General features: G+C 37.9%; 1 protein-coding gene and 1 non-coding gene across 3 annotated transcripts in view; one reads left to right on the top strand and one right to left on the bottom strand.

Annotated features, from left to right (window-relative positions):
• Positions 1 to 25,528, bottom strand: part of DLC1 (DLC1 Rho GTPase activating protein) — a 420,273-nt gene that overhangs the window by 328,397 nt on the left and 66,348 nt on the right. The window lies entirely within an intron of this gene.
• LOC129401036 (small nucleolar RNA U13) lies at positions 22,557 to 22,660 on the top strand. Its single transcript, XR_008628062.1, has one exon. It is a non-coding gene; the product is annotated as a small nucleolar RNA U13 (small nucleolar RNA).

Here is a 25,528-nt window from a genome sequence, read left to right as displayed (position 1 = left end):
AGAGTGGCAAAATGGATCCAGAAATTAAACCCAACATTCTGTGGTTTACAAGAAACAAACCTGAACAAACAGAGTAAACACAGACTCAAAGTCAAAGGATGGAAAACAATCCTGGAAGCAAACAACTCCCTTAAAAAAGCTGGAGTGGCCATCCTAGTATCCGACAATATAGATTTCAGGTCGAAAAAGATTAGAAAGGACAGCGAAGGCCACTTTCTATTCATCAAGGGATATGTAAAACAGAAGGAAATCACACTCTTAAACGTATACGCACCCAATAAACGACCAGCTAAATACTTAAAACAACTTCTTACAGACCTCAAAGAGGACATCACTAACAGCACAATAGTAGTTGGAGACTTCAATACCCCCTTATCACCTCTGGATAGATCAACAAGAACAAAACTCAGCAAGGAAACACTGACTCTGAAAGAAGAAATTGAAGAGAGAGGCCTAATAGACCTATACAGGGCTTTACACCCCCAAAAGAAAGAATACACATTCTTCTCCAGTGCACATGGAACATTTAACAAAATAGACCATGTACTGGGCCCCAGAACATACCTCAATAGAATCAGAAAAATAGAAATTGTATCAACCATCTTTTCAGAACACGAAGTGCTGAAGATAGAAGCCAACCACACACCGACACGGAGAACCAAATCAAACACCTGGAAACTAAACAACTCAATGCTGAACAGTAAGTGGGTCAGAAAGGAAATCAAAGAAGAAATCAAGAAATACTTAGAAACAAATGAAAGAAACAAATGAAAATGAGGACACGAGTTATCAAAACCTATGGGACGCAGCTAAAGCCGTGTTAAGGGGAAAATTTATAGCTCTTCAAGCATTCCTCAGGAGGGAAGAAAGGGCCCACATAGAGAACTTGACTTCACAGCTCAAGACCTTAGAAAAGGACCAGAAAAAGGAACCCAAACCAGACCGAAGGAAAGAAATAATAAAAATTAGAGCTGAAATTAATGACATCGAAACCAAAAAGACAATCCGAAATATCAATGAAACAAAGAGCTGGTTCTTCAAGAAAATAAATAAGATTGATAAACAGCTAGCAAGACTCACAAATAAAGAAAGAGAGAAAACCCTAGGAAAGGAAGCAATCAAACTCTCACTATTTGCAGATGATATGATACTATATCTAGAGGAGCCCAAAGCCTCTACTAAGAAACTCTTAGAAACAATAGACTTATACAGCAAAGTTGCAGGCTACAAAATCAGTACCTAAAAATCCATGGCTTTCCTATATACAAACAATGAGGCAGAGGAAAGGGACATGAAAAAAGCAATCCCATTCACAATTGTGCCCCAGAAAATCAAGTACCTCTGAATCAGCCTAACCAAGGATGTTAAAGACCTCTACAAAGAAAACTATAAAACGCTACTCCATGAAATAAAAGAGGACATGAGAAAATGGAACCATATACCTTGCTCATGGATAGGGATAATCAATATTGTCAAAATGGCAATACTCCCCAAAGCATTATACAGATTCAACGCAATCCCTATAAGGATACCCATGACATTCTTCAAAGAAACGAATCAAGCAACCCTAAAATTCATATGGAACAACAAACGTCCAAGGATAGCTAAAACAATTCTTGGGAAAAAGACCATGGGAGGCATCACCCTCCCCAACCTCAAACTTTACTACAAAGCAGTAACAATTAAAACAGCATGGTACTGGAACAAAGGCAGAGCCGTAGACCAATGGAACAGGATGGAATATCCCTATACACAACCCCAAATGTATGACCATCTAATCTTCGATAAGGGAGCAAGAGATGTGAAATGGTTCAAGGAAAGTCTCTTTAACAAATGGTGCTGGCACAACTGGACAACCACATGTAAAAAAATGGGCTTAGACCTTGACCTGACACCATGCACAAAAGTCAGATCAAAATGGATTAAAGACCTCAACATTAGACCACAAACCATAAGGTACATTGAAGACAAGGTTGGCAAAACCCTCCACAATATTGAAGATAAAGGTATCTTCAAAGGTGACACAGAACTAAGCAATCTAGTAAAAACAGAGATCAACAAATGGGACTACATTAAACTAAAAAGCTTTTGCACTGCAAAAGATACAGTGACCAGAATACAAAGACTATCCACAGAATGGGAAAGGATATTTACACAATACCCATCAGATAAGGGGTTGATATCAATGGTATATAAAGCACTGGTTGAACTCTACAAGAAGAAAACATCCAACCCCATCAAAAATGGGGCGAAGAAATGAACAGAAACTTTCCCAAGGAAGAAATACGAATGGCCAAAAGGCACATGAAAATGTGCTCTACATTACTAATCATCAGAGAGATGCAGATCAAAACAACCACGAGATACCACCTCACACCACAGAGACTAGCACACATCCAAAAGAACAAAAGCAACCACTGTTGGAGAGGATGTGGGGAGAAAGGGACCCTTCTACACTGCTGGTGGGAATGCCGACTGGTTCAGCCCTTACGGAAAACAATATGGATGATTCTCAAAAAATTAGATAATGAGCTCCCATTTGACCCAGCAATACCACTGCTGGGAATATATCCCAGAGAGGCAAAAAAGTATAATCGAAACGACATCTGTACATGTATGTTCATCGCAGCACTTTTTACAATAGCCAGAATCTGGAAAAAACCCAAATGCCCTAGAACGGATGACGGGTTGAGGAAACTTTGGTACATCTATACAATGGAATACTATGCAGCTGTCAGAAAAAAGGAGGTCATGAATTTTGTATTTAAGTGGATCGGCATGAAAAGTTTCATGCTGAGTGAAATGAGTCAGAAAGAGAGAGACAGACATAGAAATATTGCACTCATCTATGGTATATAGAATAACAGAGTGGGAGACTAACACCCAAGAATTGTAGAAATAAGTACCAGGAGGTTGACTCCATGGCTTGGAGGCTGACCTCACATTCTGGGGAAAGGGCAACTCAGAGAAGGCATCACCAACTATAATGTAGTCGAAGGCCATGTAGGGGAAGGGAGTTGCAGACTGAATGAGGGCTAGAGACTGAGCACAGTGGCCACTGAACACCTTTATTGCAAACCACAACAGCTAATTAGAGAGAGAACAGAAGGGAATGTGGGGGGTGGGATTGGGGATTGTGGAAGGGATGCTGGGTTTACTGGTGGTGGAGAATGGGCACTGGTGAAGGGATGGGTTCCCGAACTTTGTATGAGGGAAGCATAAGTACAAAAGTGTATAAATCTGTAACTGTGCCCTCACGGTGATTCACTAATTAAAAATAAATAAATTAATTAAAAAAAATCAAGTGCTTTTGGAAAATATTATTGTTCCTGTTTTTAGGATCCATGTATTAATATTTAAGGAAGTTATAAACTTTTATATATCCATGAAAGTTTATCTTATGTCCATGGTGAAATTCCAAAAAAATATCTCATGCCTAAAAACACAGCTGTGTACTACAGATTTTGGTGAGTTTGACATCTACAATAGGGTTTCAATTTCACATCACTATATTCCATAAAGAGAAAATTCTCAGCAAGTAAATTTGCTTATTAATAAGGTCCTCAATATTCTAGTAACTTAATCTTTTAATAAAGTCCAAATGCTAGTTTATGGCCCCTCCCATCTTTACTTCCTTTTCCTTCAGTCACAGCTCTTCTGGACTAAGCACCACTGACAGGGCAAAGAACTCATCAGTGAATAGAAAATAAGAGATCCCTGTCTTCCATGGAGGCAGGGGGAGGGTGGAAAAGGGGGGTGGTATACTGGGTATCTTGGTGGTGGGGAATGTGCACTGGTGGAGGGGTGGATCTTTGATCATTGTGTGATTATAACCCAAACATGAAAACTTATAACTATCTCACAGTGATTCAATAAAAATAAAAATTTTTAAAAAGAAAAAAAGGAAAATAATAGATCACAGTTTTCTTGGAAACTGTAGTAAATCGAGAGAAGGAAGAAAGAGAGAGAAAGTAAAGAAAAGAGAGAGAAAATCTACTTTATAGTCTTTTTTTATGCTGAGGTTATTGGCCCAACTTTCCAGTAAACAAAACCCTACTTTTTTTATTTTTTATTTATTTATTTTTTTTTATTATTATTTTTTTTTGCTTTTTGGGTCACACCCAGCGATGCTCAGGGGGTTACTCCTGGCTTTGCACTCAGGAATTACTTCTGGCAGTGCTTGGGGGGCCATATGGGATGCCGGGGATCGAACCCGGGTCGGCCGCGTGCAAGGCAAACACCCTACCCACTGTGCTATCACTCCGGCTCGCAACCCTACTTTTCTTAAATCAAAGTGGAAAAGAAGCCTTTGTTTTGGGAACATACTCTTAGAAGTTGGGTGTGGGTAGGCAATGGTATGTTGGTAAAAGTTTAGCAACTGGATCATCCACCAGAAGACATCCTTGGTTTAAGGCTTGTGCTATTTTGGTGGTATAAAAGCTTATAATGCCAAGTTCAAGATACTTAAGTAGGCATCAATGAATCTAAGTTAGAAGATATTCTCATAATTGACTCTTGTTTGCTGATGTGAGCTACTGCATGACACATAGTAGGGAAGACTTGAGGAAGGGAAAACATTATTAGAATTTTATTCAAGTAGAGACACTGATAACAAGCTCAATATTTCTGTATTGAATTAACTCAATTATTTATGGTCTAGTTAATAATTATCAAAATAACACATTTTATTTATTTAATGCATTTGCTTCGGCAGAGCCTGGCAAGCTTCCCTCGGCGTATTCGATATGACAAAAACAGTAACAATAATCGGTCTCATTCCCCTGACCCTGAAAGAAGCTTCTAATCGTTGGAAAAGATGAGTAAGGAGAGGCTGTTAAAATCTCAGGGCTGGGGCAAATGGAGATGTTACTGGTGCCCACTGGAGTAAATCGATGAACAATGGGATGACAGTGATAGTGATACAGTGAATGCATTTACTTAAGTTTCTCTCTTGTTCCCCAAGTAATGTTCAATATAAACTGTTGATTTTTTTAGCGTCTTTCTGGAAAATTCTTTATTTCCGAATAGTGGTTCTTGTTACAGTCTTCCTTGCACCATCTATTATTTATGTTTATCAACTTCTTTACAAATATAATTACATTTGTAGTTTTACATAAGTTAAATTGCTTTTTGTTAAACTACTCATTGTGTCACTTGAATACTTCACCTTCCACAGAAAAATTCCAAGATCTAGAAGTTCCTGACAGTGGTTATTGGGTCCAGTGTCCTGACTGTCTAGGTAAGAGTGAATTTCAGGAAGTTTAGGTTAAGATTGACTGTCCACCTATAAGTTGACTAGACCACAACCCAGCAATCCCTACTCTCTGTCTCATCTTCTTTTAATTTCTCCATCTTATTTTTTTATAATTGTACTTTCTAACTTTATACTTATGTAGGTATCATATATTATCTCTTTCTCTATTTCTATTCTTTAGGCTTCAATCCTTCCAACATACAGAAAATAAAGTTTTGTAAGAGACCAGTAGTCACATTAAATTATGTCTTTGAGGCATCTAGCCATTTTTGCTTAAATTTAAAACTTACTCAAAATTTTTATTGGCTGTTAGTTATGTGCTACACATCATTTTCTAGGGAGAAGCTTATTTTATTTATTTTAGTGTTTGGGCCACACCTACTGATGCTCAGGGCCTGCTTCTGGCTCTGTGTTCAGGGATAACTTTTGGAGCACCATATCCAATGCCTGGGACTGAATCAGAGTCAGCCACATGCAAGGCAGATTTCTTCAGCCCCGTACTATCAATCTGACCTGGAAGCAACCTACTTAACATTTATACAGTTGTAATTTTCAGAAATTCTACCAGGTCAAATTCTGCTTTTCTCTTATATTTTAGTCTCTCCTTCGAGAATTAATCAGTAAACGTTATTTGTATCCTGTGAAACAGCATTTGAACCCATTGTTTTACTAATCTTGGTGAATCATCTCATTTATTTAAATTATGTGTCATGTGAGTAGTTTCTCAGTCCTAATTAGTTCTGTTTACTCTTTTGGATATGACATAATTTTGTCAATGACCCAATTAGTAATGGTTAGAGCCCAGAAGGAAGGCAAGTACTTACACACAATCTATATATCTTCTTTAATGGAGAAAGAGTTAAATAAAATACCTATTTTAAACACAAACAAGCTACTTGTACTGGGATAGATAGCAGATAGTCATAAATATGTATATTTTTAAATAAGACAAGAGAAACTAATTGGTTGTGAACTGGCCTCAAGTAACAGCATTATACATAATTCCTTTACTCAGTATGTGCCTGTGAACTGCAAAGAACTGCAATATCCTGTTTTCTTGAGACTATGACTAATGTTAAGGTAATATAATACATGTCGTTTCTTTGAAATAGATTTTCATTTGTATCTCTTTCAGACACAGATTAATGCATACATAGGTTAAATAGGAGGGAAACATCTATTCGAATTTTTTTTTTTTGTAGTCAAGAACCTAATGGCTCATGCAGCTGATTTCAATTGATCCCCAGCAGGCATATGGTCCCCTGAGCATCACCAGCTGTTACTCCTGAGCACAAAGTAAGGAATATCTCCTGAGCATTGCTACGTGTGACCCATATACACTCCAATAAAATAAATAAAAATAATAAAATTAAAAATAAAAATAAAAGCCAAGGGCAACAGTAAAAGGATTGCTTGGACTACTGTGAGCTGGAGGAACAAGATGATCAAGATGCATAAATTTCACAGATAATGAACCAGTGTTGGAGAAAACAAACCAGGCTGAAAACTTAATGGTATACAGCTCCTTTTTTTTTTCAAATTCTCCTCAGTCAAAGAACAAGAATTTCTATAGAATAATTGCCTTAAAGAGCGAACCGCTTTTGGAGCTAGGTGAAGGGTCAGAGGGCTACAGTGCATGCTTTGTGTGATGAAGTGCTGGGTTCAACTCCCAACATGCAGATCCCTGAGCACTATCAGAAGCAACCTCGGAGCGCCAAGCTAGAAGTGGCCCCCGAGCACCACTGGTAGTGACCCTTCAAAAGGGGAACAATAAACCACGTTCATATCTGGTACATCTTTATCCATGAAAGAAAAAAAGCATCATTTCAGTGCTTGGAGATATGAAGTGAAATGAAATATATAATGAAATATGTAATAATATAATGTATAATGAATATATAATGAAACATAAATGAAAGTCATTTCATCTAACCTGGCACATTCTAAAGAAGTTAAAAGGAACTTCAATTGAAGAAAAGTGGCACTTCACCTTTGTAATAATTATTGTGCCCCATTTCTTCTTTCTTCTTTGGGTTTACACTTGCCAGTGCTCAGGGTTTACTCATGACTCTGTGCTCAGGGATCACTCTTCACAGTGCTTGAGGAATTATAATGCAGTACTGAAATTGAACCAGGGTTGGTACATGCAAGGCAGGCACTCTAACCACTGTGCTATCTCTCCAGCCCTCCCCACCATGCACTAAACAAAACGTAGTAGCTTCTGAAAGAAATGCTAATACTGTTGGGTGTAGTCCTGGTGATCCCCAGAGTACCCCTTGGCCCCCATCACTGGGCTAGCATGGCAGCGAGTTGTCATGTGACTCAGGTTTCTTAAACACTGTTGGGTGTGGCCTGCTACCTAAAGAACAATGACAACAAATAAACAACAACAACCTACAGTTCTGAGTTGCAAAATCTGAAATGTGCTCCTCATTCATTCCTAAGATCTCCTTAGGCCCTGGGCAGTGGAGGAGATTGTAAGAGTGTGTAAGGGTCATTCTCTCCAGAAAGCCTCTGAATTTGAATCCTTTAAACAGGACACCACCTTACTTCCGTGTATCTGGGGAAGAGGACCCCAACCTCCTTTCTTCAGATGCTTTTCACTGATCAAAGCAAAGCAGAGTGCACATAGAGAGGGTGGGTGGGAGAACAAAGTTACCGGATATTCTATGGACTGAGCAAATGTGAAGTCCAGAGGAAAGGGTGACTCCCCTAGAGACACACAAGTCTCTGTTTTCCTAATGTCAAACATTTGGAAAAGAATCAAAAGAGTTTTTTAAACACCCGGATGCTTCCAAATGATGAATATTTGGTTCAGTAAAATATAGCATTGCCTGAATGTTCTGCTTGTCAATGAGTTGTGGCATCCCATACACAACTATAATAAATTAAAGACTAGCCTAAGAATAGAAGTAAGATTTCCTGATTCATAATGCAAGGTTCTGGCCCAGAGACTGTCTTTGATTCCATACACATACACTGACTGTTCTGGACTGGTAATACTCCTTGCTTCCACAAAAGAAAAGGGCCTTTGAGTAAAAGATTTGGCTTCAACTATGTGCTGGATTATTTGATCTGTAGCCAGCTGGACTAGTATAAAATCTCCTATTAGTGCTATATATTTCATTTGACAATAAATTCTTCATTCTAGACTTTTCTTTCTTAAAATAATATCCTGTTTTAAAAATCAGAAAGTTATTAAATCATTTGTTTCTTTAAGAGTTGTGTAGATTTCAATTTGGATCAAGAGTCAGAAGCTGGTGATAATGTACTTATCTGGTATCAGATTTTCTAGGCAAGTTAAATAAGTCAGTCTTGATTTTTTATTCTTCTGCATTTCAAAATAAGACTTATAAAGTCTCGAAGGAAATAAAACACACCAGCAGATATATCTCCTATTTGCTAGATATTGCATTCAACCAGAACAAATGTCTTTTTATTAATAGCATACTAATACCCATATAGTATCCTTATTTAGATATGCTTATTTAATAATATCCTTATTTAGAGTTGCTACAAGGAATCTTTCACCTCTCAGATAAATTGTGGTTTTATAGTGAGTGTATATTCACATCTAATTAGCTAATCACATTTACAAGTCATTTACACCTTTGCTTCATTATTTCTAATCTCCAAGGAGGCTTCAAACAGAGCATTCTTAGCGGGGACTTTGTAAATTGCCTACACCGTTTCCTGAATAGTTTCAAAGGACATTTATGCAGCTGGTCCACTTCTAAGTGGCAGGTGTGGACTGGGAGAGACCTGTGTGGGCAGTTCTTTGTCTTGGTTCTAGAGAAATTTTTCCATTGACTACAAAGTCCCACTTTGGTGGTGGGGGTATTGTTTCTGCCTAAGTAACTTGGGAAGCATTCTGAAACCAGTCCCAGTCTTCACAATGATTGGAGACTGACATTCTGAATGACAATAAATATACTTAATAGAGAAAAAAGTCTAACTCAGCTCCACAATTGAGTTGGTTTGGAGGAGCATGAGTGGGAGGGGGGACCAGGTCCCTGATGGGGGTAAATGAGTACTCTGGTAATGAGTGTGGTGTTGAAATTATGTCTATGACAAGCTATTATTAAAAGTATTATAAGTCAAAAAATATAATCACTATATCACTGTCATGCCATTGTTCATTAATTTGTTTGAGCAGGTGCCAGTAATGTCTCCATTCGTCCCAGCCTTGAGATTTTAGCAGCCTCTTCTTACACGTCCTTCCAAACAATATCGTATTGGAGGTTCTTTCAGAGTCAGGGGAATGAGAACCGTTATTGTTACTGTATTTGGCATATAGAATATGCCACGGGGAGCTTGCCAGGCTCTGCTGTGCACCCCTAAGGGTGTATAATTTTGTAGAACCTATAAAATTCTAGTAAGGCAGATACTTATAAATTATATATACATATATATATGGTAGCATATCTATGTACAACTACAGCTGTCTACGTTTTATTCATATGAGTTAGAGTCTTTCAAACACACAAAGAGAGTCATTCTTTCTGGGTTATTTGTTCTGTGTCAAATTTATATGGTATCTGTAAATCTCTGTCTCTGTTGTGTATGTGTGTGTTTAGTGGCTCTTTTTTCTTATTTTAGTTTTCCGAAGCTCTTTGCTTGGCCTCAGTTATCAGAGAGAACAGGAACAGATTTTCTTCTGATTTGAAAACATGAGGAAAAACATCTTAACATTAAGATTCCACAAACAGTTTTCAGCAGTATTATGAAGTATTCTGATGGTGTTCATTCCATGTGCATACTAAAAGAAACATGGAAGTCAAAGGATGATCTTTTTCCATAAAAAATATGATTTGATGCAGAAAATGTTTTGTCATAATCTGACTTTTGCTGACGTTTTCAGCTTCACTTGTCACCAAACTCCCTAATCCTGACGGTAGTACTCATGCACCCAAAGAGTATGGATATTTCAAAAAGAAAAAAGTGCCATATGTGTATTTAAAGCAGAGTAAAGTTTGTGAGACACTAAAATGGATTACAGTGAAAATGATTTCATGTGTTCTGATTTTTAAAATAGGACAATAAGATACATTATGATCTAAATTGTGATAATCACACACTAGGAAATCCATTACTTACCTATGTTAATAGACAAATGAGAAAATTCAATAAATGAATGTCAAAATATACACATAGAGCATTTAAATCATTATGGATAAATTGTTAGTGATTTAAAAAACAAAAAACTTTGAACTCAGGTTTCAAGTATTATTTAGTTATTTAATAATACTAATAATTGCAGAGTCTCCGGCCACTGCACCTGGCTGTCTTCACCCGGGCTCCTTCCCACTCCAAGCAGAGCTCCGGCAGCTGAAGACCTCCAGAACCCAGCCACAGCCATGTTCCAGGCCACTCTCCACACGCTTGGGCAAGCTTCATGCATGAAGGAACCGGCAGCGGAACCCAGGTGTGCAGGACCCAGGGCTGAAATCTCCAAGGCTGCTCAGATCAGGACTGGGTCTCCTCCACCTGATCCCCCTTCTTCCAGTAGCTAGGCAGTCACACCCACAAACTGCCCCCCAACGCCTGTGTAATCCCATCAATGGCCAACATCCAGAGACTATAAAACAAAGCTCCCGGAAGCACGAGGCTTCGACCTCTTATTGTCTAGTTTCCTCTCTCGGAGAACCCAGCAAGATACCAAGCGTATCCTGCCCACATTGCAGAGCCTGGCAAGTTCCCCGTGGCATATTCGATATGCCAAAAACAGTGACAATGATGGGGTTCATTCCCCTGACCCTGAAAGAGACTCCAATGCTCACCATTGTAAAGGATGAGTAAAGAAAGGCTTCTAAAATCTCAAGGCTAGGATGAATGGAGATGTTACTGGCACCTGCTTGAGCAAATTGATGAATAAAGGCATGACAGTGATACAGTGAATAATTCAAGAAAATAGAGGAACATTAGAAAACTATATATAAAATGAAGAATGTTTTCAATCTTTCGTCACTATTATAACTGAGGTTCTGACTGGTACAATAAAAATAGCAGCACACTGGAGATGATTATGTTAGATTATAAGGGAAGAGAATTTGTACCTTGAAAACTCCAGAGAATAATTTGATTATCTGTCAGTATAATAAATGTCTGGATGAAGCAAGAAAAACAGAACAAAGATTTACAAGGCAGAGAAAATCACCGTATCAAAGATTATAAACTACAACTAACTAAGGAAACATTCAAGAGAGAAAACTAAAAATGTCATCAGAGGGTGTATAAGCAGACTACAGAAATATAGATATTAATTGTTTAGGATATGAAAAATTCTAATTAGTATTGCAGATTATCTATTGTCTCAGTAGAGTGTAGAAATCACCAGCCACTCTATTCACTTTATTCTTAAAATTCTTTTTTAAATCTAGTGTAAACAAAATTTAGTAAGAATTACCTTTAATTTTACAAAAATAACATGAATATCTGATAAGTCAGTTAACCTTATAATTGTTTATATTTTTCTAATTTTGCTTTAAAAATAGATCTTTAGGTAATCTTTAAACATCCTATTTTTTATAAGTGCTTAAGGATAATGAATAGATTAAAAAATTCTCCTGTGAGTAGAAAGAAATATTTATAGTAAAGATTTTTAGAGAAAAAAATTTGAATAATGTATAGAACACAATTCTGTACAAAAAAATACAAAATAAAAAAATAATTTTCTTAGCTGAAAGACTGAGAGAAACTATTTGGGGCATATATAAAAAAAAGGCATTATAAAAAACAACTTAGTAAAATGCTAACATGCCTTAAAAGGCTCTTTTTTGAAGATTTCCTAATTATTTAAAACCCTACACTTCATTGGTAATAGATATAATTCATAATCAATTAAGTGTGAGAATAAATAAAATAAATAAAGTATACTAATTTTTCATCAGTCCATGTCAAAAAATATAAACTCCTTTCTTCGCTATTTCTGTTGAGGCACCATAAATTGCAATGCTATTAATGATAGGGTTTCTTGAATATAATATTGCAACGCCACACCCACCATCAGAATGCTCACTTCCCTACACCAATGTCTCAAGGATCCCTCCCATCCACTCCTCCCTAGGTAACCTCAGGTCTGTGGACTAACTCTAGTTCTGCTGTTCCTTCTCAGTATTTCTTTATACCCCATATGTGAGAGAGATCATTCAGTATCTGCCCCTCTCCTGACTACACTGAGCATCCCCACCCCCAATTCCATTCACGTGGTGGAATGATTTCATCTTTTCTTATAATTGAGTAGTATCCCATTGTGTATATACCACAATTTCTCTCTCAGTCATGTTCTCTAGTACAGTGTTGGTTTTAAGTCTTGGCTACTGTGACTAGTGCTGCAATGAACAGAGAGGTACAGATATTTTTTTGAAACAGTGTTTTTGGGCTCTTGGGTTAGATGCCAAGAAATAGAATTGTTGGGTCAGATGAAAACTCCATTCTTAGTTTTTAAAGAAATGTCCATATTATTTTCAAAAGAGGTTGAAAGTTGACATTCTCACAAATAGTGGAGGAGGGTTCCCTTTTCCACACATCTATGCCAGCAAATTTGCTCTTCCTGGGGTGAAGAATAACACGTTGAAACAGTTTACTGAATGTGCACATATACATGTGGTATTTTGTCTGGTATTTTGGGAAGTGGGGATAACTCTTGAGAAGTGTGCAGGAAGTGGGGTCCCTCCGAGTGATTCTTGGTCAGGTTGGTTGACAGTTCAACACAACGATGCAGGGAAATGGTGCTGCTACATCGTGCGAGGAATTACCTGCACCACCTTGAACATCCTTGGAGCTTCCAGGCTGCATCCAGCAATTCATGCAAGACATGTGCCTAAACCCCTGTACTTTTAACTCACTTAGTACCACTCTTTACAGCCAGAGTAGGTTTTCTTCACTCTCAATGACCATTATTTACAATATGTTAAATCCTGGGAAGGTGATTTGATGCACAGCCTGGTCTTTCTGGTTTGTCATCAGAATTTAATTTGTTTCTCTGAGTTGAGACAAGTTTCTGAATAGCTGCACTTCGGTTAGCCCAAACAAACAAACAAAAAATTTATGACCTTGCTTTCCAGATTCATTATAGTGAAGAATGCTATGATTTGATTTATAGGAAAAACTAAAACTTACAGATTCTAATTAGTGATCATGTAAGATAAACTTAGACCATTTCATGTTTGTGTTTTTTAAAACATTTTTTTCTCCTTGTTTTTGTTTTGCTTTTTGGGTCACACTCGGTAATGTACAGGGGTTATTCCTGGCTCTGCACTCAGGAATGACTCCTGGAGGTGCTCAGGGGAATATGGAATGCTAGGAATCAAACCAAGGTCAGCCACGTGCAAGGCAAATGCCCTACCTGATGTAATATCGCTTCAGCCATATTTACGATTTTTAAGGCAACATTCAATGCTTAGTTATACATTATATCAGATAAATTTTAAAAGTATTCTTAAGGGATAAAATTCTACTTTTCAAGTCAAATGGCAACTAGTTTCATGCAACATAACTTGATGGAACTTAGTAAAATTGTTGATATTGCTGATAAGCATGTAAGCCAAATAATAATTTCAGTAAACACATGTCAAAGTTTCTCAGCTATTATTAGTCAATCTGTTACAAAATCTATTTTGGTTTAATTTGTCCTTCATGTTTTTCAATAACATTCAACTAAATTAAAGGCTTTATTTTTTGCCTCTTTTTTTTTTCTTTTTGGGTCACACCCAGCGATGCTCAGGGGTTACTCCTGGCTTTGCACTCAGGAATTACTCCTGGCGGTGCTTGGTGGACCATATGGGATGCCAGGGATCGAACCTGGGTCGGCCGCGTGCAAGGCAATCGCCCTACCCGCTGTGCTATCGCTCCGGCCCCTATTGTTTGCCTCTTATTTTAATCAGAAAAATCCTTTAACTAGTTTTAGCTTTAAAAAAGTATTTTATAGCTCCCCTCTGGACTGCAGGCCGAGTGGCCGGCACCCTGACCCCAAGCGCCACAGCCGTTTTGTCTTCCGGCCCAGGTGTATGACGCCCGCTTGATCCGCCCTCCGGGACCCAGCCTGCTCCTTGGCCCTGAGCACTTCAGACTTCCCTCCCCTCTGGACTGCCGGCCTACTGGCCGGCAGACCACCCCCAACCCCCTGACCTGCTGTCAGGTTGTGGGAAAGGGGCGTGGCCTAATCACCGGGGCGTGGCCTAGGCAAAGTGGGCGTGGCCTCTTTTCCGGCCCGCCAACTCTCACACGCGGTAGATAGTCTCCTCAACATCATGTCCAAAACTAACATCCTAGCTATTCATAAACAGTAGGGCAATAAAACACAAGACTTCACGTAAGCATTGAATGAACATCTCAGTGGGAAACCAGGTTCTACAAGTGGGAAATAAAAAGACAACACCATTGACTGAGCCTATCCACAATCCTTTTTCGCAACAAGAGGAAACAGGGATACTCATCTTCAAGGTCCCTCTTTCATACTACCACAACAACATGAAGAAACAGCGAAAATCCCCATTGCAAGCAGAGGACGATCAAAGGAGTCCAGAAACCTCAGTTGGCGTTTCCTACAAACTTGACCTCTCTGATAAAGAATTCAGAGTTGAAATCCTCAACATGTTCAATGAACTCAATGCAAAGATTGACAACTTCAAGGAGGACCTGGTAGAAACAATACAACAGACAGCCGACAAAATACAGGAAGAAATGAGGGCAGAAATAAAAAACCTTCAAAAAGAAATGAAGGATTCAGTAGATGAAATCAAAAACTCTCTGGCTGCCCTCAACAATAGGATGACTGCAGCGGAAGACAGAATAAGTATGCTTGAAGATGAGCTGCAAGGAGCCTACAGGCAACAACAAACCATGGCAAGAGACCTCAAAATAGCTCTAGGGCGAGTCAGAGTCCTAGGGGATGATTTCAAGATGAAAAACATTAGAATCATTGGACTACCAGAAGGAGAGGGAACCAACCCCAATGAAAAAGCCACAGTCAAACAAATCATTGCTGAAAAATTCCCAGAGCTGGACAATGAGGGCATCCAGATTCAAGGCGCCCGAAGGGTGCCAGCTAAAAGGGATCCTAACAGAAAAACCCCAAGACATATCATAGTTACAATGATGGACGTCATCCAGAGAGACACAATACTGCAAGCAGCAAGGTCGAAGAAAGAAATCACATACAAAGGAGCACCTCTTATATTCACAGCAGACCTATCAGAGGAAACCCTCCAAGCCCGAAGGCAATGGTGGGATATAGTGAAAAACTCAATGAAATGAGCGATTCACCAAGAATACTTTATTCGGCTAAACTCTCATTCAAACTCGAAGGAATCATACACTACTTTGGGGATAAACAACAGCTTAGGAACTTCATAGACTCAAAACCAAACCTAAAAGAAGCACTAAAGGGGCTATTGTAAGACAAGAACAACCCCTACAAGCAGAACAAATCCTTACACAAGGATGGCGCAAAATCCCATAACAATAATTTCCCTTAATGTCAATGATCTAAATTGACCAATTAAGAGACACAGACTGGCAAAATGGATTCAGAGACTGAACCCAACATTCTGCTGCCTGCATGAAACACATCTGAATAGCCAGAACAAACACAGACTCAAAGTCAAAGGATGGAAAACAATCCTGCAAGCAAACAACTCCCTCAAGAAAGCTGGGGTGGCTTTACTAGTATCGGACAACACAGACTTCAGGTTGAAAAAGATTAGAAGGGATAGTGAAGGACACTTTTTATTAATCACGGGATACATACATCAGGAAGAAATTACACTCCTAACGTCTACGCACCCAATGAGGGACGAGCTAAATACCTACAACAACTGCTAAGAGACCTTAAGAAGGACATTGTGAGCAACACAATAGTAGTTGGAGACTTCAACAGCACCCTATCACCTCTGGACAGATCAAAAAGATTAAAACTCACCAAGGAAATACTGGCTTTGAAGGAAGAAATAGAAGAGAGAGGGCTAATAGATCTATACAGGGCTTTATATTCCCCACAACAGGAATACACATTCTTTTCCATTGCACATAGAACATTTTCCAGAATAGACTATGTGCTGGTCCACACAGCATACCTCAACAGAATCAACAAGATAGACATTGTACCAGCTATCTTTTCAGACCATGATGCACTGAAGATAAAAGTTAACCATGGACAGATGCAGAAAACCAAATCAAACACCTGGAAATTAAATAGCTCAATGTTGAACAATGAGTGGGTCAGGAAGGAAATCAAGGAAGAAATCAAAATGTACCTGGAAACAAATGAGAATGAAGGCACGAGCTACCAGAACCTGTGGGACGCAGCTAAAGCTGTATTAAGGAGAAAATTTATAGTTCTGCAAGCATATCTCAGGAAGAAAGAAAGGGCCCACATAAATAACTTGACTTCACAGCTCAAGACCTTAGAAAAGGACCAACAAAAGGAGCCCAAACCAGGCAGAAGGAAAAAGATAGTAAAACTTAGAGCAGAAATTAACGACATGGAAACCCAAAAGACAATCCAAAAGATCAATGAAACCAAGAGCTGGTTCTTCGAGAAAATAAACAAGATTGATAAACCACTAGCAAGAGTCACAAAGAAAGAGAGAGAAAGAACCCTTATAAGCCGAATCAGAAATGAAAAGGGGGACATCACTACAGAAATCAAAGAAATTCAAAAGCTCATCAGAGACTACTTCGAAAATCTGTATGTCACGAAACAAGAGAACCTAGAAGAAATGGATAAATTCCTCAACTCCTATAATCTCCCAAGGCTGAACCAAGAAGACCTGGAGTACCTGAATATTCCAATTAACATCAAGGTAATTGAAATGGTAATCAAAAGTCTTCCCAAAAACAAAAGCCCAGGTCCAGACGGATTCACTAGCGAGTTCTTCCAAACATTTAAAGAGGACCTTTTGCCAGGCCTTCTCAAGCTTTTCCAGGAAATTGAAGAAACAGAAACTCTCCCAAACAGTTTCTATGAGGCTTATATCTCCCTAACACCAAAAGCAAACAAAGACACCATGAAAAAAAAAACAACAGGCCAATATCCCTGATGAACACAGATGTGAAGATTCTCAACAAAATATTAGCAAATAGAATTCAACAACTCATCAAAAAGATCATATACCACGACCAAGTGGGATTCATCCTGGGGATGCAAGGATGGTTTAACATCTGGAAATCAATCAACACAATCCATCATATCAACAAAAGAAAAAATAAAAATCATATAATCGTATCAATAGATGCAGAGAAAGCATTTGACAATATCCAGCACCTGTTTATGATGAAAACGCTTGCCAAAATGGGTATAGAAGGGACCTTCCTCAATATAGTCAAAGCCATTTATCACAAGCCTAAGGCAAGCATCATCCTCAATGGGGATAAACTAAGAGCCTTCCCTCTGAGAGCAGGAATGAGACAAGGATGCCCACTCTCTCCACTTCTGTTCAATATAGTACAGGAAGTACTTACAATAGCGATTAGGCAAGAAAAAGATATTAAGGGCATTCAGGTAGGAAAGGAAGAACTCAAGCTCTCACTATTCGCAGATGATATGATACTATACCTAGAGAACCCTAAAACCTCTACCAAGAAACTCCTAGAAACAATAGACTCGTATAGTAAAGTTGCAGGCTATAGAGTCAATACCCAAAAGTCCATGGCTTTCCTATATGCAAATAATGAGAGAGAAGAAAGTGACATGAGAAAAGCAATCCCATTCACAATTGCACCTCAAAAAATCAAGTACCTCGGAATCAGCTTAACAAAGAAGGTAAAGGACTTGTATAATGAAAAGTACAAAATGCTACTTCAGGAAATAATAGAGGACACGAGGAAATGGAAAGACATTTCCTGCTCATGGATTGGAAGAATTAATATTGTCAAAATGGCAATACTCTTCAAAGCATTGTAAAAATTCAATGCGATCCCTATAGGGATACCCTTGACATTCTTCAAAGAAATGGAGCAAGCGCTCCTGAAATTCATATGGAACAATAAGCCCCCACGAATAGCTAAAGCAATTCTTGGGAAAAAGAAAATGGGAGGACTCAACGTCCCCAACTTCCAACTCTCCTACAAAGCGGTAGTCATTAAAACAGCATGGTACTGGAACAAGGGCAGATCTGCAGACCAGTGGAACAGGGTTGAATACTCTGATGCACACCCCCAAATATATGATCATCTAATCTCTGATAAAGGAGCAAGAAATGTGAAGTGGAGCAAGGAAAGCATGTTTAACAAATTGTGCTGGCAAAACTGGACGGCTACATGCAAAATAATGGGCTTAGATCTCCACCTATCACCCTGTACAAAAGTCAGATCAAAATGGATTAAAGATCTCAACATTAGATCAGAATCCCTAAGGTACATTTAAAACGAGGTCGGAAAAACTCTCCACGACATTGAAGCCAAAGGTATCTTCAAAGCTGTCATGCTACTGGCCAAGCAAGTGAAAACAGAGAAAACAGAGATGGGACTATCTCAAACTAAGAAGCTTCTGCACCTCAAAAGAAACAGTGACCCAAATACAAAGACAATCTACAGAATGAGAAAGGATATTTACGCTTTAGGGTTGATACTGATAAAGGGTTGATACCAAGAATATACAATGCACTGGTTGAACTCCACAAGAAGAAAACTGCCAACCCCATCAAAAAATGGAGTGATGAAATGAACAGAAACTTTCCCAAAGAAGAAATCCAAATGGCTGAGAGGCACATGAGAAAATGTTCCACATCACTAATCATCAGGGAGATGCAGATCAAAACAACAGTGAGATATCATCTCACACCACAGAGACTGGCCCACATCCCAAAAAGCAAAAGCAACCAGTGTTGGCGTGGATGTGGGGAGAAAGGGACCCTCCTTCATTGCTGGTGGGAATTCCGACTGGTTCAGCTCTTTTGGAAACAATATGGACTATTCTCAAAAAGTTAGAAATTGAGCTCCATTTGACCCAGCAATACCACTCCTGGGAATATATCCTGGAGAGGCAAAAAGGTATAGTAGAGATGACATCTGTATTTCCATGTTCATTGCCGCACTGTTTACAATAGCCACAATATGGAAAAAAACAGAGTGCCCCAAAACAGATGACTGGTTAAAGAATCTCTGGTATATCTACACAATGGAATACTACATAACTTTCAGAAACATGAAGTCATGAAATTTGCGTATAAGTGAATCAACATGGAAAGTATCATGCTGAGGAAATGAGTCAGAAAGAAAGAGACAGACATAGAAAGATTGCACTCATATGTGGAATATAAAGTAGCTGAGAGGTACAAGCTTTCAATGATGCAATTTCTGGCCGATATTTCTCTGGACTTAGTTACTAAAGTACTAAAATACAGAAATCCAAACCCGTGCGGCTGCTAGTGTGGCCTCTTGACCTCATATCTCTTCATTCTCAGCAATGGAAAACAAATTATCAAATGCTTCCTTTTCAGCAGGTCGACTTTAGGGCGGAGAAACTCCAAATCAATAATAGTGAGTTTTTTGTTGAAATATTGAATGTAATCAAAGTAAAGTGAAAGTAAAGTGAAATTTACCAGTTACACATGCGTGGTGAGGGGCTGGGAAGGTGGGGGGAGGGGGGAGGTATACTGTGATTCTTGGTGGTGGAATATGTGCACTGGCGATGGGATGGGTGTTCGAGCATTGTATAACTGAGTGTTAAACCTGAAAGCTTTGTAACTTTCCACATGGTGATTCAATAAAAGAATAAATTAAGAAAAAGTATTTTATAGGCTTATTTTTAATTTTGATTATTTATAAAGTTTTTGGGCAACATTCAGTTGTTTTTAGACTTACTCCTGACCTTTTGCTTAGGAGTCATTCTTGGTGGGACTTGGGAGAACATAAGGGATGCTAGGGATCAAAACCCAGTTTGCTGCATGCAAAGAAAACGCCTTGTCCTCTGTGCTATCTCTCCAGTCTCCTAAAAAAGTATACTAAATAATTAAAGCAGACAGTCTTGACCTCTTTTGTGGTGATGGGATGCAGTAATTTTTTACATCAGTATCAGAAATTTTTTAACATTATGTAATATTTTATCAAAACTAAAATAAACATAATGTACCAACTAGAAAATAGTTTATTTTTCCTCTGTATACAGCCAGAGTAATTATAGAATAACTATACAAATATGAAAAGTATTTCTAATATTCTTCCATGAAGATCAAAGGGACAGCAGGAAGTAATTATATAAAAGTCTTAGGCTATAACTATTACTGAGATTGCTGATATTGACTATTTTTTAAAAATATTTTAACCACCGGGATTTACAAATTTCTTCATAATACAGTTTTTTGGGGAATTCAATGCTCCAAAATCAATCCCACCGCCAGTGTGACCTTTCCTCCATCAATGTCCCTGATTTTCATCCTCCCACACATAGCTTACCCCTTTATTTTATATTATTTTATAGCATAAAATAATTTATGTTATGTTACTGGTTACACATAACAGTAACCAGTAATAGATTTGTCAAAGAATATTTCAGTAAAAGAAATTTTTTTTAAATTGTCATATATCAAAATACTAAGCTGTTTGTCACTAGGTCAGTCTTCTGTGTTATTGTTTCTGTTTATTGAGGTTAGTTGGCATCTATGCTACTTTTCTATCTAATGTCATGTGTTAATAATGGACTGTCAGTTTTGTAGAATTTGGACATGTCACATGGCTGTGTACATGGCCATGTGCTACAGGAACTCAAAGATCTATAGAACTGGCTGGATGAGTTTACATGGAGGTAGCTGTGGGATGGGGCTTCAGGCAGTAGAGGACAACCAGATAGTTCTATCATAAGAAGTCACTAAAGAACAGGAATAACCAAAGCAAGTTTAAGAAGAAACAAAGCTATGGACATCACACTTTCAATTTCAAACTTTATTACAAAGCAATAGTAGTAAAAGAAGAATGGCATAAAATTGGCATTATGATGGGCACAAGATCAATGGAACATAACAGAGAGCCTAGACATAAATAAACAAATAAATATATACATTCATATGCATATATGTGTTTATATGTATATATATATCTTCAACTTATGTTTGACAAGTCACCAGTAGTACACAAAGGGGCAAAAAAATAAGTCTTTTCAAAAGTGTTGGGAAAACTGTATATTCATGTGAAAGAATATAAATGAACCACTAATTATGCTACTTATTAAAATCAACTCTAAATATTTTGTTTCAACAAGATCAACAATGCCTAAATATTGAAAGGAGACATATCACACAAACACAGACACACATACACATTTCAGACCAATAACTGTAATAAATGAATGCAAAAATAATCAACAAAATATGGGTGAAACAAATTGAACAGTACGTTAAAAGAAATGTACATCATGATCAAGTAGAATTTAATCAAAGGCTACAAGGATTGGTAAAACATGCAAGCCAAGATGAGAGCTCATATTAACAAAAGCAAATATAAAAAGCATATGATCATGTCAATAGACGCAGATCCACTTATGACAAAACTTTGAATAGGGCTTAAAAAAAGAAATTTACTTTAACGTGGTAAAGCCCATATTTAACAAATCCATAGCAACCTTCATACTTAATAGTTAAAAAGTAAGTTATGACCCCCCCTAAGATCAGGGGTGAGACAAAAATGTTTGGTGTCACTACTAATATTTAACATATAATTGAAAATTCTAGTCACAGCAATTAGGTAAAAAAATATAAAGAAAAGATGGGGTTGCAGAGATTGCATAGGAGTTAAGCCATTATCTTGCAAGTGGCTGATTCAGTGCAATTCCCGAAGCACTGCCAGGACTTATTATCAAGCACAGAGCAAGAAATAAGCCCTGAGCAGCACCAGCTGTCTCCCCAACACCAAAATAAATAAATAAATGAGAGGGAGAGGGTCAGAGGCACATGTTTCATGTGCATGGAACTCTGATTCAATTTCCAGCAGTACATGTCCTTCCCCCACAGCATAGCTGGGAGGTCTTGGTGTCCTCATCACCATAGGGCCTGAACAATACCATATCCTAAAATCCTAGCTTGAGTTATCCTCGCTAGGACTGGTCTTCAAGACTTATGAGAACTGCTTGAGAAGCCACTTACCTTAAAGAAAAAATAAATAAAAGAGTTTCAAATTGGAGAGAAAAACTATCTCTACTTAGATAACATGATAAAATCCAAAGAAAACTCTAAAGACTTCCCTTAAAAACTACTGGAGATAACAGTAAGTCAGTATTAAGAAGGCAGGCTACAACATCAATATACAGAAATCTGAATTTCTATATTCAATGTTTTAATAAGAAATACATTTTAAAAATTATTTTAGGATCTTTTTGCAGTTCATAAGCATGATGATTGGGCATTCATAATTTTGTTTGACATGTATCTCCCTTAAATCTTGTGGTGATGCCAGCACATTACCCATCTGATGTTAATTTTTTTTTTAATTTAGGCACCATGATTTATATAACTTTTAATATCAGAGTTTCAGTCAGTCAATGTCCCCACCAAAACTACTACCAGGTCTGAGTCCAATGTCCAACATCCCACGCGTTGGACCTTCCTCCTCTCACCCTGCCTCTTTTAAAAATATAAATTATTTATTATAGTTTGTACTGGGCCTGGAGCGATAGCACAGTGGTTGGGCTTTCACCTTTCATGTGGCCGACCCGTTTCGATTCCTCCGCCCCTCTCAGAGAGCCTGGCAAGCTACCGAGAGTATCTCGCCAGTATGGCAGAGCCTGGCAAGCTACCCGTGCGTATTAGATATGCCAAAAACAATAACAATAAGTCTCTCAATGAGAGACGTTACTGGTGCCTGCTCAAACAAATCGATGAGCAACGGGATGACAGTGACAGTGACAGTTTGTATTGATGTTTAAAATAATGTTGACTTCATGGATTTGATGTATATAGTTACCCCACTAGAAAATACATAGTTTTAAGATCTCACTTAAAAGTGGATTAAAAAATCAAGTACCAAGGAACTAAATTAATGTAGGATATAAAGATTGAAAACTATGTTTCTACTAAAATAAATAGAGGACATAAGATACTGTAAAAACATTACATGATTATGAATTGGAAGAATTAACATTGTTAAAAAGACTACCTTACTCAAAGCAATCCCTACAAAAATTTCAAGGGCATTTTTCAACAACATAGAACACTGACTACAATCAAACTGTAAAGCCTTTCCAAACAATCAAAGAAGTTACAGGTATAAGGAAGATGTATTCCCTGTATACCATGACTTTATACTATTAAGTATTCCCTGACTTTATACTATTAAACTACTGTAATGAAAACAGTATGGCGTGGAATAAAAGCAAAACACAGTGACCAATATAACGAAAACAAGAACTCAAAGATACATCTCAAATACACATGACAAAGGAGCTAAAGTAATAAATTCATGATGAAAGAGCAAACTGCCTAAAATGATGGAAGAGAAGCTTCCTTCTCTTCCTTCAGTAAGTGGTGCTGAAAACCTGACAAGCCACTGGCCAAAGACTGAAATTGGACCACTACCTCACACCATGCATAAATTTAAATTTAACTTTAAATTAATGACTTACACGTTTAAATTGAACCCATCAATCATGTTCAGCCTCATCGTTCTCCATAACACTGATAAACTCTAGAGAGAAGGAGTGAACATATCAGGACTCAAAAGTAGTAGTTTTAAGGAGAATGAGGGGGGAGAGAGAGAGAGAGAGAGAGAGAGAGAGAGAGAGAGAGAGAGAGAGAGAGAGAGAGAGAGAGGGAGCCAGAGAGAGCGAGAGAGAGGCAGAGACAGAAACAGAGACAGAGAGAGAAGAAAAAAGTGGGGGTGTGGGTGTGGGCTAGCAGGAGGAATACTGCGGTCATTGGTGGTGGGAAATGTACACGTGTGGAGTGATGGGTGTGAAACACTGTATGACTGAAACGCAGTCTTGAACAGCTCTGTAAACTCTTTAAGTGTGTATCTCATGGTGACTCTGTAAAAAAATAGATTAAAAAAAAGTAGTAGTTTTTGATTGACAATTCTAGACTACTAAATTCCAAACGTAAGGAACATCTAGATAATAGTTTCTTGGTTTTTTGTTTACATTGTTTTTGGTCCACGCCCAACATGTTCGGGGTTTACTCCTGCCTCTGCACTCAGGGACGGCTCTTGGCGGTGCTCATGGAACCATATGGGTTGCCAGTCAGTGGCAAGGAAGGCAAGTACTCTACCCACTGGAGTATGGCTATGGCTCCAGCCTTCCTCTCTTCCTCTGTGTGTGTGTGTGTGTGTGTGTGTGTGTGTGTGTGTGTGTGTGTGTGTGTGTGGTATTTACCGCCTGGCTCTGTGTTCAGAGACCATGAAGTTTTGAGGATCAAATTTGGGTCAAATGTATGCAGGACACGTACTTTAACCCCTTTCTCTCTGGCCAGTACTTTTAATCCTTCAAAGTCTAAGATTCTATATGAATAAAGTATGGTTATAAGAATTCCTTTTTAAGTGAAGAAAATTTATCAAATCCACAGATTTGAAAAACTGTTGGCAACAGAATGTCTCATTGTGTGTGTCTCACAGAACTTAGCAAGAACCCAGAAACATCTTTGTGGTAAAATCTTTCTGAGGGTAAAGGAACATTTGAAAAATAGCCTTTTGATTCCAAAATACTGAGGTTACTCATCCTCCAATTCCCTGAGATCATTAAGACCTGTTTGTTTGCCTTTCTGTTGTGCATAAGGAAACCAAACAATGCCTTCTTCTTTCCCAATATGGTCATAACTCTTAGCTCAAACTTCTGTCTAGGGAATCACTCTACCACATTGAAGAACATTTTTCTCTCTTTAATTTTTTCTTTCTATAAACTATGCATCCATAAAAGGAGGCCAAAGCTTTTCTATGGGTTTTAATTCAAATGATAAAATGCAATAATATATGAATATACAGTGGGGTGGATTTGCACTTAATTTATATAATGAGCTGTAATGTTTTGGTTATCTACTATATGAACGCAAATAAATAAGCAAATAAAAATGTGACAAAGCCTGTGAGTAAGGGAACTTCAGAGTAATATCAAATAGCATTTTAAAATAAGATTTAAGTTCTCTTAAGATATTATGGTTAGAAGTAGGCATATAAAATTAATATTTAATAATGGTCAAATAAATACGTGTTAGAAGTCTAAGGCAACACAATATTACTCATCTCAAAAACCCCAACTAGATGGAATATCAGTGATAAAATTGTTATTTATATAAAATTTCAAAACAAACACACAAAAAACAGTAAGTTAGAACAGAAAAAGACATTAGAAATCAT

This window comes from Sorex araneus, chromosome 1, assembly GCF_027595985.1.
Source record: "Sorex araneus isolate mSorAra2 chromosome 1, mSorAra2.pri, whole genome shotgun sequence".
Taxonomy (NCBI): domain Eukaryota; kingdom Metazoa; phylum Chordata; class Mammalia; order Eulipotyphla; family Soricidae; genus Sorex; species Sorex araneus.
This window is presented reverse-complemented; position numbering and strand designations above follow the sequence as displayed.